The 13,043-nt window shown below is 39.9% G+C and overlaps 1 protein-coding gene across 1 annotated transcript in view; it reads left to right on the top strand.

Annotated features, from left to right (window-relative positions):
- CDKAL1 (CDK5 regulatory subunit associated protein 1 like 1) overlaps positions 1-13,043 on the top strand; it is a 610,267-nt gene that overhangs the window by 197,283 nt on the left and 399,941 nt on the right. The window lies entirely within an intron of this gene.

Genomic DNA, 13,043 nt, shown 5'->3' with positions numbered 1-13,043 from the left:
TAAACAAGCAGATTACTCTTGCAGTGTGAGGATAGGAGGATAGCCCCACTGCAAGGATTAAGTTTTCAAAATTCTGGAGTTCTGCTTTAAACATCCAATAGGCCTAGAATGAGTAATGAAGTATGACTGTTTGATCGGATGCTTGCCAGTCTGCAGGAATATCCAGTGACATCATTCACCATATATGGACTTGCCCATTTCTGGTAAATGATGGAGAGAGGGATGGCTCTTTATCCTCTCTCTCTCCCCCTGTGTTATGCTGACATCCTAATTACTGGGGATCGCTGATGAGAGAGGGGAAAGAGCACTGAATGTGCAGGGAGGCTGAGTCCGTCTCTTGCTGCTGCCTTCTCACTTCAGACTCCGCCTCCCGCTCACAAATGCCAGCGTGCACGAGCTGACAAAACACAGCTGTGCACGATGAGAGGAAGCACGACCACAGCAATGAGATCATTTGAAAAAAAAGCCGTGGGCGGGCTGGATCAAATGTTAACGCCCCCTAAGAGGAAAGGAGCTTGGAGCAGGGTTAAAGACGGCCATTTACTACAGGCTTTGAGGGTTTTATCTGTGATGTGCTGCGACTTTAGAAAAAAGGAACAATGCTAATACAATCAAGGTAAGGGGTATTTTTATTTGCTCTTAAGTCATAGTTCTCCTTTAAGTGCAGCTTGTGTTGGTTTGTCATCAGAGCTGGAGTCACAATTTTGCTTGTTACTGCAACAGAAGATAATGCACTGGTGATAATTCTAAATTATGGATGAGCTGCGTAAATGAATTAAACATTGGCAGTAGACTGCTGTTCAGCTCACCTTCCCAGTCTCTCCGAACTATATATTAAAAAAATAGGATGAAGTTTCTTATATAGATAGATCTATAGATATATATCTCTTTAAATAATTCACCTGTTTCAAGTTGTGCTCACTAGCATGCCAGTTTGTAAAATACTCCAACAGGACATTTTGCACATCATGAGATTTCTGTTACACTGAAGCATGAAATTGTCATCCAAGGTAATGTAATGCAATCTCTGTAAATTAAAAAGAGAGGCAGAAGGAACAACTGTCAGTTGGCATGGCTTTTATCAGTTTATGCAGGATAACATTTTCCTGGTAATGGGAACATATGGTACTCTGGGTTTGATTTGCTGGTGTCCTCATCTATTTGAGCTATGATGAATTGCCTAGTATGTCCGTCTCCGCATCTGTGTATGCTTTCTATGGAGGGTCTTTTTTCTTCCCTGCTGCCAGGAATATTTGCACAATTTTGACACATAGATGTGACTGAAATTACCATGGAGTCTTGGGTATTTCTCGGTGCACCCCAGAGTTGTTAAGCTGCATATGATGTAAGGCACATTATTCATCCTTGAGATCATAAATACATGTAACTGGACTGGAAGCTGTCATTTAATTTTAAAACCCTGTGCTATGCATGAAGAAAATCATTGTGCCATCTCGTGTTATTAGTTGGAGTGAATAATTTGATATAATAGTATGTTATGTTTTTTGTAGCACCTGTTTAAACTTTTTTTTTTTGTTCTTCAATGTACGAAGGTTCAATATGGAAATTATCTTTGGTGAACTGAGAAAATATTGAATAAAAGGTAGAATGTAAAATAAAACTGAAAACAAACAGAAAAGCAAGGACATGTCTTTTAGGCATAAAGGGAAAAGTAGTAAAATTATTTGTAATATGGATTTTGAACTTTTTCCGTCTTAATTGAGAGGGCTCATGCACACGGACATATGCTTTTTTTTTTTTTTGTAGGACTTGCTGTCAGCAAAATAATACATCCATACACTGTCTTGTCAGTACACTGTACATGTGTAACTTATATGTTCACATTTACATGCATACAGTGCAAATGTGCACCGTTAGTATTGGAAGGATGTTAGTCGGCAAGGAACTCTGTCCTAGCAACAATTAACACTCGACGGCAAAAGTCATCTGTGTCATAGCAACAAATGACACTAGACAGTAAGAGTCATCTGTGTCAGCAACACATGACACTAGGTAACAAGTCATCGGCGTTATAGCAACAAATGACACTAGGTAGCAAGAGTCATCTGTGCCCTAGCAATGAAACACTGCTAGGATGCAGCCACCTCTAATAACAGCTACACTGGAGAGCGGTACAATAATGAGTGTCTGCAGTGTGTGAAGCATGGCAGCGGTTCCTTGCAAGCCTGGGGATGCATTTCTGCCTAGTGAGTTGGAGATTTGGTCAGGATCAATGGTGTCCTCAATGCTGAGAAATACAAGCAGATACTTATCCATCATGCCATACCATCAGGGAGAGGTGTGATTGGCCCCAAATTTATTCTGCAGCAGAGAACAACCCCAAACATGCAGCCAATGTCATTAAGAATTGTCATCAGCGTAAAGAAGAACAGGGAATCCTGGAAGTGATGGTTTGTCCCCCCAGAGCCCTGATCTCAGCATCAAGTCTTTCTGTGATTACATGAAGAGTAGGTCTGCAACTAACAATTATTTTCATAATCGATTTAGTTGGCCAATTATTTTTTCGATGAATCAAATTAAAATAATTTAATCTTTTATGTAAAATAAAATACAAAAATACATGGTTTCAGTTGCACCGCACATTTCAGTGCAGGCAATCACACTGCAGGTGGTAGACATTTTTGGGGTGCCACTGAAATGAATGGCACTGCAACACAAATCGTGCAGCTTAATTTGTCAGGCAGTCTCTCTCTCTCTCTCTCTCTCTCTCTCGTGAGAGAGAGAGAGAGATGATTTTTTTTTATATACCAGATTTTAATGCAAAACAAGTTTACTGAACTTTACACAGCTGTGTGCATGGGCCCATAGAAAACAATCCACAGATCCACAATATAAAAAACTAAAACTTTTGAAATGTTTCCCATGGAAATATTTTGACATAGGTGCCCCCCTAAGTGTGTAAAGGCCTTTTTATATTTGCATATAAAGGTTCTGAACATGACAATTGTTTGCTTCATGTGACCTAGCAAGTCACATCTTTGAGGCTTCATGATTACCACAAGACATGATTTCTAATAAACCCTTAATACATTTATCTCTTCAAACATTAACATTTAAATCTTGCCCTTATTTAATTATGAATGCAAAGTGTGTTTCATTTTTATGAGCCAGTGTAACCTTTACTCTCATAGTACACCTTTGCAGGAACATCCCTCAGGCATAAACGTTTTTAACATGCTTATACAACTCTACTGTTTTAATGTAGTACTCAAAGCAAATATACCAAGTGAATCTTTATTCTATCTATGGATCTAGTCAGAAATCATCACATGTATTTAAATCTTGTTGTTGTACTTACCTGATATCTAGCTGCCCATTATCCTCTGCACAGCATATACAAGAATGAAAGTAGGAAGTGATGCACTTTGAGCTGGCCAGCCTTTGTTGCATTGCACAGTATCGTCAATGCAATTGTTTTAAGAAAAAAAAGTCCTGTATCGCTGTAAACAGCCGGCAATGGCTGTTTAGATACAAGTGATCCAGCGGCTGTATTGCTTGTATGGTGCAGTGGAATGTGCCCCCCCGACGGCTACCCCAGGTTCCGCTGTTCCCCGTGTGGGCCCGGTACCGGCACGGCGGGTTTCACCTCATTGATAGGAAAGAGTTCAGAAAGCTCCTAGCAGCTGATCTCTCCTCCGATCACTGGACCTGGAAGTGTGTATTACACCACATCGGGTGTCACTGTTTACATTCTCCAGCTACTGCAGCCATGAGAAGAAGATGGTGAAGCAAATTGCTGCATAATCAGCTTCTTTGGAGTCTCTGGTTGACATTAGGGGTCTCATGAGTAATCTCATGAGGTCTTAGGGAAAGGTATTTTCCTCCCCTGAAATGATGTGCATGGTCACATGTCCTAGTCACATGTGCCAGATTTTCAGGAAGTAAAGAAGTAAAAAAAATACAAAGCCTGCAATTATCTAGAAGTATGTGTTTGTAGATTGCCATTACTAAACATGTCTAAAGGTGTGTTTGTTGTTATTTTATAGATATATGGATAAAGTTCCTCTTTAACAAGCCATGTGCTATTTATAATAAAGAAAAAAACAATAGTGATAATAAATCAGCTGTCTTTTAGGGACCACTGCTTCCTGTGCTTGGTCCAGAGACTGGAGCATGCCACAAAATGTGCTGGGTTCTTTAATCAGTGTTAGATGAAACAGATCACAAGCTACAGACGCCTTAGAAGATCACACATCAGAAAACAGGCTTTTGAAGACACACAAGCATGGGGTCTCTTTTGTAACATTAGTGCTAAAGCCAGAAGGAGGGTGTTTGTTTCAGTTTGGCTTCATATAAATGATCTGTGGCCCAGAGAAGATGACAGTGTTTCTGGATCATGTTCAGATATGGCTGCTTCTTTGCATGATAGAGCTTTAACTTGCATTTTTGGATGGCACGGCGAGCTGTGTTCACAGATTGATTTTTTAAAGTATTTCTGAGCCCATGCAGTGATGTCTGAGGACCAGAAGATCACAGGCATCCAACATTGTGTTTTGGCCTTGTCCCTTGCACACATAGATTTCTCCAGATTCTCTGAATCTTTTGATATGTATTGTAGATAATATATTTCAAATCTTTGCAATTTTATGTTGAGAAGCATTATTATGAACATGTTCAACAATTTTTAGATGCAGCTTTTCACAGATTGGTGAACCTCTACCCTTCTTTACTTCTGAGACACTCTGACTCTCCAAGATGCTCTTTTTATACCCAGTCATGTTACTGACCGTTGCCATTTAACCTAATTAGTTCTTCCAGCTCTTCCTGGTTAGTAGCACTTACTTTGCCAGCTTTTGTTGCCCCGTCCCAACTTTTTTGAGATATGTTGTTGCCATCAGTTTAAAAATTACCTTATTGTTTTCTTAAACTGGTACATTTTCTCAGTTTAAACATTTGATATGTTTTCTATTTTCTGTTGTGAATAAAAAATGGGTTTATGAGATGTGCATACCATTGCATTCTGTTTTTATGTAGATTTTATACAGTGTCCCAACATTTTGGGAATTGGGTTTGTATGATTTTTCGTACGGGGGCAGATGAGAAGTATTCCATTGAAATTGTGCTTTTAATTGATAATCTTATTTGAAAATATACTGGTTGTGTACACAACAAAGGTAAAATAAAAGAAAATGCAGAGAAACATTTTCTGTTGCTCCGAGCTGTCGGCTGTAGTATATAGATGGGCAGTTTAATTCTTGTAAAAGCTTAACAAGGGTTACACAGAGATGGAAATTATGATGCTGTGAACCTTATGAAAAGAAGGAACTTAGCTTTGTATAAAAGTAAAATGACCTCAGAAGCTTGGGACTGTGTTTAGTCATGACATTGGTCTGCTCTGTAATTGGCATACTAAATGGAGACATTAGTGTTGAAGTTTGTATTTTTAACCCAAGATGGTTTATAGAGTTTTGCAAAATATTCAGTGCATTATGTAGAGAACACATCTGGGGGATATTAAGTTGGTCATCCAGTAACATTCATAAATAAGGTCTGCAGGTTTATGTGCATGTTTTCCATCTTCAGGGAAAATAACTTGCTTAAACAGCATTTTATTTACGTTTCTGAAAAGAAACGCCAAATACTTTGTAGCAGACGCCATAAGGTGCCTAGTCTTACCTTGTCTATGCATTCGTTGATAGCTTTATCCAATATGTCAGAGCCAGGCTTGGGGCACATGTGTACACACACTCTTCCTCCCACAATGCAGTGTGTAAAGTCTGAGCAGTCAAACCAGGCTCTACTGGGAGGGGGCATTTTTAGTGCTATGCAAACAGCTATGGTGGTGGCTACAAAGCTTCTTTATTAGTTACTGTGCTATATAGAGACAAGCCAAATGTATTAATAACTTATATTGAAACCATGGGGTAACAATAAAAAAAAGACCTAGTACAGTCCCACTATCATTCACAGTAACATGTTGTGTTCTCCTGAGTCCCCCTGTAACATAATGTTAGTATGTGCTGAATCTGCCAGTTGATCTGGTATTTTTCCACTTCCTATAAAAGGTGACAATGATAAACTTAGATAAATTGGAATATTTTAAATACATTTTAAAGGACAAATTAACTAACTATATTAATAAAATGTATAAAAACACACACACCAATCAATGTAACATGGCTTGTAACTGCCATGTTTGCTGCACAGGTTGGTCTTTAAAAAAATAAAAAAAAAGTGAGACTATACAGGATTTACTTGGGTATAGGTGGGCTAAACAAAATAAAAACTGTTGTGTTGATGCAATGAGTAAGCACATAGTTCAACTTTAAATTGCTCACACTGTTCAAGTGCATTTCAGGTGTCTCAGTTTTACCTTTTGCTGGTACTCAAATATTAGATGGCTTAGTCTAAGCCTGCGCTATTAAAAGGCTCATTTCCTCCTGTTGTGTTTATTTATTTCATAAATGTTGAGGTCACTTTCCTCTGCTCTGTAGACATCAGTGGGAAAGTGACCTGGGTAGCCTGACAAATTAGTTTATTGCACCCCTGTATTCCTACGTAGGATAGTGGTGAAGGCAACTCATTGGTGTACAAAATATGAAGAGTTTAGATAAGGCAGGAGAAGTGAACAATCTAGGCCAAAATAGCTGACTTGGAAACATTTCTACAATTCAGCTCACGTTCCAAGTCAGCTATGTTCTCCTAGATTGTTCACTTCTCCAAACTCTTCACCCTTTTGTGAATAACCCTATCAGTGTTCACAAAATGCTCCACTTGTTCCATTGTAGTCTGGTATATTTTGTTTTCTTAGGTTTGGGTACACATACTGCTTTGTTAATCTCCAGAGCCCCAAAGCAAGATTATTGGGGTAGGTTTCCAATACTCCTTCCAGTAATGATTGGAAAATGGAGTTCCATAAATCATATATTTTTGGGGGAAATTCCATATGATGTTTTACCTTTTTGTCAGGGTAGGGGTAAACAAAACATATTCTGATTTGGTCCAGTTGGCTTGTGATGTGGTTGAGGGTGGGGGAAGCAGTTTTCTCCTGATTAAATCTTATTGGGGTTGGTTTTTAATACTCCTCTGTCCGTTTATGATTGTAAAATGGAGTTAAATCAACATAGGTGTTTTCTCCTGATAAAACTGTGGTGGCTACTTTACAACACACACAGGTTTGCTTTAACCCATTGATTAACCCTTTTGATGACAAGCCTTGTGTTCCACTTTTGACTTCAGGTGGCCACACCATTTTTGCACTTTTTCACCTTTTTTTACTTTCAGCTGCAGCTTTTAGGGTTTGTAAAAGCCCCCCCGCCTATGTGTTATAACAATGCACCACAGCACATGTGCATAGCATACACCACAATATGGTGCTCACTGTTGCACATGTATATTATGTGTGTGTGTGTGGGGGTTGTGTTTCTCTTCGGATCCCCGCTGCCTCTGGCAATACAGGCAGGGGGAGCAGTGGGCATCCGAGGAAAAACGGATCGAAGCATGGTGCGACTGTGGGTGGGAAGGAGAGGGCAGGGGGGGCTGTCAAATTGGGGAGGTGGGGGGCATAATTTCAATTAATAGCGGCCATTGGCTGCTTGTCAGCCGCTGAAGACAGCTATTCATGTACAGAGGACAGTAAGGAGGACCCTTTTGTTATAAGTTCATGATCACTAAAGTTTTATTTTTATCTTTTTAATCCATTTCTTTGTGTCTTCACAAAATGTGAGGCTTTAAATGGTGCGGGTATTGAAGAAATGGGGGTGGTCACTGAGGGGCATTGTAAACCTTTCTTGCACATGGCATCTAAAGGCCTAAGACCGACCCTGGCTGTAGTTTCTGGAAAGGCAAAGGCTTTAAATCTGAACTGTAGTTGTACTTTCAGTCTTGCATATTTTACAGGTGCCTCTCCTGTATTAACAATGCTTTAGTCTTATTTCTCTGCACACTATGATGTTCTCAGAAGCTGCATCTTAAATAGTCTGATTTATTTCCTGCCTGGAAGACATCCAGCATAATCTAGTCATTTCAGTGCTTTCAATCAAAGAGGCTCAGTGACATATGAGGGGAATTACCTAGGGAAGGCTGCATGCAAATTTAGTGTGCCTAGAAAGGGCCACTCCGCAAGACTGACACCTACCCATGAAGGTATTTTTATATTTGCATATCTGCCAAAAGCTTGTCCAGTGTTTCCATCTTGAAAACAGTACTGAGGCAGGCTGCTGTAATGGTTTCAGGGAGCTATGTACAGCACCCTGCACCCCTCCCAATCATGATCTGCCTGCATTGCAGAGAAACACTTACACCCATGGATGATATTACTGAGTCTAAAATTAGGTATGCAATACAAATGAAAAACATTTATTTAAAAATCTCATTCATAAGTTTATGAAGGGGTGGAGGGAGAAACCAGGGAAAACAGAATATAAGGAGATTAAGCTTCAGCTTTACGCTTTTTGTATTGACCTACACTTAGGCTCAATAAGACTATCTTTATTTTGTGGTCTCTGTACAACAGCTTGACATGGCCCCTGCTTTGTCACCATTACAATGCTGCTATCAGCGAATCTCACATCCCCTGTTGGTTGTGGCACTATGTCGTGCAGCATGGGACATGTCATGCCACTGCACTGAGACAGTCTTTAGCTGCACATAAAAAAAATAATAATGAAAAAAGTATATTGTGCTGTTCAAATATGTCTATACACATTTTGTGAAATAAAACAGTATAATCAATGTGGCAAGACAGTTCTCAATCATTTTCCACTTGACAAAACACACACCACAACCTTCTTGTATAAAATAAATACCCTTTCTGTGTGACCTCCACTCCACCCTCACTGGTCAGAACATCACCTTAAGCCCTCGTTCACACCTGAACGTTTTGTAGCGCGTTCTACGCTCGACAAACGCTCTACAAAACGCTCAAACATCTAAATCCCATTGTATTCAATGGGTCTAGTTCACACCTTGGCGTATTTCCGCCCGTCCCTAAAGCACTACAAAACGGCCCACGCTTGAAAAGGTACATGTACTACTTTGGGCCGTTTTTGTTGCGCGTTTCCATTGGGATACAGCCAAGTAGCCCTCGGAAACACGCGTTTTGTCGAGCAATTTTTTCAACTAAAAAAACACGCGCGACAACCGCACATATGCAATATGCCTAGGTTTGAACCAGGGCTAAGAGGTAGACCTCATATAAGGGAATACGATAAAACAACACTTATTCCTTCTATACGGTATGGTGAGAACCAGGAACCAGAACTATGCATATTTGTATTTGTCAAAAACGTGGCTAAAAAAAAAACCCCAAAACATTCCATAGTGCTTTTTCTCAAACCGACTATTGTAATAAAACCACATTTAAAATCCCACACTCATGGGAGTCAGTACACATGCACCTGTGCAAATAATTTCACATCTGTAGATGTAAATGACTGCACTGTAACTATCTCAAGGAGCAGGCCTCCCCCCTCTGTATTGATGTCACCTATGCTCCGCTGTACATGATAGCCCCATAACTTCTTCAGGGGCACAGCAATGGGGCAAAGTTATGGGGCAGTGTTTGCCTGACTGAAGTTTTCATTTAAGTTGTTAGAATTATATGAAATAGTTGATGTTGCTGAGTATTCATAGTAATCGTCTATATTCTGTAATCTACTATAATCTGCTATGAAAAATCTTTACTGTTGTTCAAGTCTATTATTAGTTCTGTTACTTGTGCAGTTATTTCATCAGTTACAATTATAGCTGTTAGCTAGCAAATGTCAAAAGTAGTTGGAACATTAAACAACATCTGAAGAGGCTTATCAGTGACCTGCCATGCTTTCCTCCTTATTTTTTCTTTTTAGTTTTTCCCTTTTTTTAATTTCTAAATGATTTACATTCGTATTCCAGCAAGAGTTATTTTCAGCTACAGTAATCAGACAGCAAAAGTCCTGTGTCAGCAGTGAGAAGGGTCACAGTGCTCTAGATTTATGAAGTTTTGCTGCTTACATAGGAGTTTATTTCTATTTTTTGGCCCAATCATGCATTATCCAGAATCTGTTCCAGGTTTCTAGACACCATATCAAGCAAAACATTAAATCTGGTTTCTCTTAGCTATTTTACTGCATGCTAAGCTAATTTAATACCCAATGCCCATAAGGTTTAAGAACCCGACCAGCTACGTTATCCAGCTTTTCTCAAAATAGACCTGTCCTGCCACATAGACTGGCTCCTATTTATACTATATGGTTGCCATGAAATTCACTTTAACTCTTTGTAATATCTGTAGCTGTTGGGTGGAGCATGGAGTGCCAGTACAATGTTTGTACCCCAGTACCCCTAACAATAAAAGTATTGATACCAACATAACCTTTTAGTATTTAATTAGGCTTAGGTTGGACTGCCCCATTATGTTGGCCATATAAGTTAGATGAAATTCCAATATTATTTCCCTTGTTGGTTATCTTTTGTTTAGCTCCCCAGGTACAGTTATTGCTGCGAATGTGCTAAGTGTTAAAGCCATGTGGTGGATACTCATGGTTTTAACCACTTGCCCGGATCAATTTCTTACTATTTGCACACACGATAAAATATGAACTTTAGGCTAGAAAACCATTTCTGTGGGCCACTGTATATAGATGTTTAGCGGCCCGGAAGTGGTTAAAGTGCACCTCTACTCAGATTATGAGCATTTGTAATGTTTACATATATTTAACAGTCAAATAACTTTAAAACAAGTAATTACTGACCTCTCTAGCATCATGCACTTTGAAGTATTTCATCTTTAAATACCTCAACAAACTCTGACGTTGGGTTTTAGTTGGTTTCTGGTGCCTGCACGTGCGTGCGCTTTTACTGCTTGTTCAGAATATAACAATAACTTAATGTACTTCATGGATTCAATTTAAACTAGATGAATCAAAGCTGAACTGGCACCTCATGGCTAAGAAATTAAATAATGGGGAGATTATATATATCTATATTGGTAAATTTTTACATTTGGCGCCTAACTTTTTGTTTTTTCGGTTGTCAATGGAGCTTAAAAGAGAACTATGACCTACGGGCAAATAAATGGATGCAAACCAAGGTTACAAATATGTGCAAAGCTCACAACTCAAACAGTGGCATGACATTCTTTGCCACATGTAGGGCAGCTTATTACAATGAATCGGCTGCCCTATGTGGTTGTGTAACAAACATGCAAAAATGACTAGCATGTAGCAAGTCTGAATGGGGCCTTTATCATTCTCAAAGATCTGTCAAAATGCTGCAATACAGGGTAAATGGTATCTGCACCGGCGGAACTACCAGGGTCGCAGCGGTCGCAATTGCGACCGGGCCCTGTCGTTCCGCCACTTGGGGGGGCCCAGCAAGAAAGACGGCCCCCCACGATCGTTCCGCTCCTTCCCTGTCACACAGCCACCCGCAGCATGTACGGGCAGCTGTGCAAAAGGGCTGGAGGCTGTCGCTGATCTCGGAGAATTTGCTGGCCCTGCCTATTAGAGGCGGAGCTAAGAGGTCCGTCTCCTCTTAGCTCCGCCTCCTGGCCGCCGAGACGAGGAAGAGGGCCATGGGCCTGCAGGAGAGGTAAGGTAAGTTTGGAGTGGGAGCGGGGGCTGGGAAGAGAGAGAGAGAGTGTGTGTGTGTGTGTGTGTGTTGCTGGGACTTGTAGTCCAGCACAGCTGGTGGCAATCTGCATTGCTGTATGATAATTATACAGCAATGCAGAATAGCACCAACTATGTAGTCCCAGCAATGCATTATAGTGGGGGGGGGATGCTGGTGGTATTCTGCACACCTTACTTTTATTATAATGTATTGTAATGTATTGCTGGGACTTATAGTCCTGCATAGCTGGTGGTATTCTGCATTGCTGTATAATCATTATACAGCAATGCAGAATAGCTCCAACTATGTAGGACTACAAGTCCCAGCAATACATTATATTTTTAAGTAGGGATACACCAGTGTTAATACTGGGCATTTTCACAAGTATTCATACTCGTGAAAATGCCCCGGTACTAAACACAGATACCGGTGTTCTGTCGAACGCCGATCTCAGCATCTGCGCTTACACACAGACCAATATGATCGAGGAAACCGGGATTTATTCACAAAGTATTTTGTTTAAATCGTTAATTGTGACCGATAATAATATTCCGTCCATCATTTCCTGCCATGGACGGCATATCATTAACGGTCACAATTAACGATTACAAATTAATACTTTGTAAATAAATGCCGGTTTCCTCGTTTATCACGTCTGTACATAAACGCAGATACTGGGTCGGCGTTCTCGACAGAACACCGGCACTAAAATTTTAAACAAGTGGCTGCCTGAGGTCCCGCGTTTGCTGGGAACTTTGGCAGCCTTCCTGTTAACCATGCGGGGGGGGCTTCATGGTTTCTTGCACCGGGGCCCTGAAGGTTCTAGTTACGCCTCTGGGTATCTGAGTAGTGATTGTAGTGCCTCTGTTGTGAATTTTTGAAGATGTATTCCTCCACAATGCCTGAAGCTTTAGAGGTACATGTGGAATTTTTTACTAATTATTTCACTGCTTGTACAGAATATGTAAATACTGTGCATAGTCTGGGCATAAATTCACTTTAACTACTTAAAGACTGTAGTGTTAAAGCCCCTTCCTGTCCAGGCCATTTTCAGTATTCAGCATTGTGATACTTTGACTGAAATTTATTCAATCATGCAATGCTGTGCTGAAATTAATTTTATACCAATTGTTAGGGACACACCTGCTAAAGCAGCATTATTTGGGTGGTGGTAAAATTTACCTAATCCAAAGTTATCTGTGGCTTATGAAATACATGAAAAAACTAAAAAACATAGTTTTGTTCTTTTAAATGTCAACCTATGCCTCAGCACCTAAAGACAGTTGACCAGTAGACACCAACTTTTGACTTTTGAAGATTGTGTGTAACAGATATATTCTGTTTTATTTAAGGGGTCATAAACTGAAGAGTGACATTTTTATAAAGTTTATTTACATGTAGGAAAGTAAAACCCGGAAAGGGAAAGCAAAGAGATACAATAGAATAGGGAATGGACAAAGGCATAAAGGGATCTAACAGACAACATTGAT

Source organism: Nanorana parkeri, unplaced genomic scaffold (assembly GCF_000935625.1).
Source record: "Nanorana parkeri isolate BGI_ZX_2015 unplaced genomic scaffold, ASM93562v1 scaffold208, whole genome shotgun sequence".
NCBI classification, from domain to species: Eukaryota; Metazoa; Chordata; class Amphibia; order Anura; family Dicroglossidae; genus Nanorana; species Nanorana parkeri.
The sequence above is the reverse complement of the archived record's forward strand: the minus strand, read 5'-3'. Positions and strand labels throughout refer to the sequence as shown.